The sequence below is a fragment of the Gadus macrocephalus genome, chromosome 1, assembly GCF_031168955.1.
Source record: "Gadus macrocephalus chromosome 1, ASM3116895v1".
In the NCBI taxonomy this organism is placed as follows: domain Eukaryota; kingdom Metazoa; phylum Chordata; class Actinopteri; order Gadiformes; family Gadidae; genus Gadus; species Gadus macrocephalus.
In genome coordinates, this window is record NC_082382.1 from 7,243,830 (window position 1) to 7,247,399 (window position 3,570).

A 3,570-nucleotide genomic window follows, 5' to 3' on the forward strand; every position below is an offset into this window, starting at 1 on the left:
TGTGAGTGTAATAATCAATTATAAGTATAATGATCTGCAACTTCCTCCATATGTCAGCTCAGCAGTCATCAGAAAATAATTTCTAAACACCCTGAAGACCAACTATGTCAGTCTATATTCATTTATATGTTGTTCTGTATTTGTTTAACCCTTGTTTACCTCGAGGAGATAATGCTGAATGAATCCTAATGCTTATCATCTGCTGCAAAAGTTTGCACTACTGTTCACTTTATGAATTGGATTAATTACTTGAAGTCCAATGTGTGTATCCAAAATATTGTTTGTCCACCAAAACCAGTATTTATCAGGTTAATTTGTTGAGAAACTACAGAAGCGTAATGCATTCACTTATAAATATGATATATATGATATAAATATGATAACAATATGATATAATAAAAATCTATTCTGCTCAGTTTTTCTGAATTAATTAGCTAATTATCTCAGGATTCTGAGATAAGGTTTTATGGAATAAAAATTCTGCTGTTATTCTGAATTAATCAGCTAATTAGCTCTGAACTTGAGATCAGTTTTAATGGCAAAATTAAATTCGCCGCGGTTCTGAATTTCTGAGAGTCAATTATTTCAGAATTCATAGAAGTTTTGATGGCAAAAAATTATAAGCCGTTTTTCTGAACTAACAATAAAATTATCTCAGTTCTGAGATACGTTTCATTGCAAAAAAATATTTTACTGTTTCTCTGAATTTACGAGATACCTCAAAATCCCAAGAGAAGCTCTATTTCATAGAAGCAAACGTGTTTTGCCTGTTAAATTTAATCCAGTTAGATTTTGGTTTATGCTTGTGATATTGGGAGGTATTCGTGTCCTTAGGTAATATTGATGGCATTGTTATTAGTTTGTCGACTTGGAGCACCTCAGGACTTTGATTGTTCAGACGGAAAGTCTGTTCTGATCTGATGTTCGGATGTTCTGTTCATATGTTCTGATCTGATGTTCTAATGGGATGTCCTGATCTGATGTTCTGATCTGATGTTCTGCGGTTCTGATGTTCTGATCTGATGTTCTAATGGGATGTTCTGATCTGATGACATTGCAGATCCAGGAGGGTGAAGCCCTCTCTGAGCAGCGATGTGTTTAATGTCCACGTCCGGGTGAGGGTTAGGCTTCCCCTTCACCTATAGTACAACGCTACTGTGGCTGATATCCATGAAACATTGTTTTCATTGTTTCGTGCTCATAACAGTTAGACAACGAAGGTAGTAAAAAGGTATCATAAAGTTGGCGTGTATCATAACCATGGGGATAACATGCCCCCCCTTTCCTAAATCTATCAGCCCTAAACGCATTGTTTTAAATCAGTGTTTGGTTTCCATCTGAAACAGTGGGCTCACTGACTCTTTAAGATAATGAGAGCTTCTGTTGGGATTTTTTGGCTACTCATTAATTCAGAAAAACAGAGCCGAGATGGGTAATGCTTTATATTAAGGTCCTTGTATTAAGTCTTAGTTAATAGGTAATAAGACCCCTATTAAATACTTACTAGCATTCATTTGTGTTAATAAGACTATAAGTATTAATGATAACATAATAATCATGTTTATTGTGACATTATGAGACTTTTATAAGCACTTATAAGAAACTTGTTAACTATTTATTGATCGCTTCATAGCATTAATAATAGTCTTATGAGTTTCTTATAGTTGTTAATAAACACATTAAAAACCCATCTATTGAGTCTAACTTACCTATTATGTCATTGTTAAATCTTTACTAAGGTGTAACAATGTTTATTAAGGTTAATAAATCCTTTATCAAACTGCTAATTATGCATTTTGCAGGTACGGGATCTAAAGCGGGAACACTGCTTATTAAGGTCAAAAAGTCCTTTATTAAACAGTTAATTATGCATTTTGCAGGTACAGGATCTAAAGTGGGAACAATGCTTATTAAGGTTAATAAGTCCTTTAATATACACTTATTATAAGTTAATGAGTTCTATATGTTGTCAAGGTTGATAAGTGAGAAACGACATACTGTTAATACAATGTTATGGCGGTGAAGCACAAAAACACACTTTAAGACAGCTCTTTTGAAAAAATAATAATAATTTGAAGAACTTCAGAACTTTAATGAAAAATAATCTTGAACATCAACATTTCAATAAAACAGATTCAGATGAATCCCAGTCTGACATCTCCATTTTTTATTTAACCTTTAATTAACCAGGAGAAAAACCTCATCCTCATCCTCATCGTCATCCGCTTATCCGGGGTCGGGTCGCGGGGGGAGCAGCTCAAGCAGGGGGCCCCAGACTTCCCTTTCCCGGGCCACATTGACCAGCTCTGACGGGGGGATCCCGAGGCGTTCCCAGGCCAGTGTTGAGATATAATCTCTCCACCTAGTCCTGGGTCTTCCCCGAGGTCTCCTCCCCACTGGACGTGCCTGAAACACCTCCCAAGGAAGGCGCCCAGTGGGCATCCTTACCAGATGCCCGAACCACCTCAGCTGACTCCTTTGTAAAGGAGCAGCGGCTCTAATCCGAGTTCCTCACGGATGGCTGAGCTTCTCACCCTATCCCTAAGGGAGACGCCAGCCACCCTTCTGAGAAAACTCATCTCGGCCGCTTGTACCCGCGATCTCGTCCTTTCGGTCATCACCCAGCCCTCATGACCATAGGTGAGGATAGGAACGAAGATCGACCGGTAGATCGAGAGCTTTGCCTTGCGGCTCAGCTCTCTTTTCGTTACAACGGTGCGGTAAAGCGAAAAACCTATTGAGATAAAAAAAAAAAAGGGGGCTGGTTGAGAATTCTTCTGGCTGGTCTTTCTTGTTACTGTATAAAGAAACACAAATAACATTGACCCCAATAGACAGTTAGCAGACAGGTTACAATAGTAAATTAAGCCGTTTAGACATGGATTCATGACACAACTGTTAGAATTAGATACGTTTGGTTACCTAGTTAATTATGATAGCTTAAGCTAAACGTTAGCTCAACATGAGCACGCCAAAGCCTCTGAAAGAAAGTAATGCAAGCCAAAAAAAGTTTGTTAGAACCAGCTAACATTACTATAGCAATACATTCTTAAACTTACCAGACGGGTTGTCCTCCAGTTCAGACCTTTTCCTCTCATCCATGTTTTCTGTGCTGTTTGCTGACTGTCAGTTGTTGGTTTAGGGTGCTGATTATTCCGACATGTTTTCCAAATGTTCCAAACACTTGATGTTGAACACATATGCGGCACAAAACAGATCACACTCACTCAACATGTGCGGTAGTAAGACTCAATAAATGGGTTTGTAATGCTTTTATTAACAACTATAAGAAACTCATAAGACTATTATTAATGTTATTAAGCAATCGATAAATAGTTAGCACATAAAAGTATTATAATCTCGCAATAAACATGATTATTATGTTATTATTTACACTTTTATATGGTCTTATTAACACCAATTAATGTTAATACGCATATAACAAGGGTCTTATTAGCTATTAACTAAGGCTTATTACCAGCACCATAATATAAAGCGTTACCCAGAATTGTGATTCCATAAAGCCTTATCACAGAGTTCTGAGATAATTATGTTGTTGATTCAGAAAAA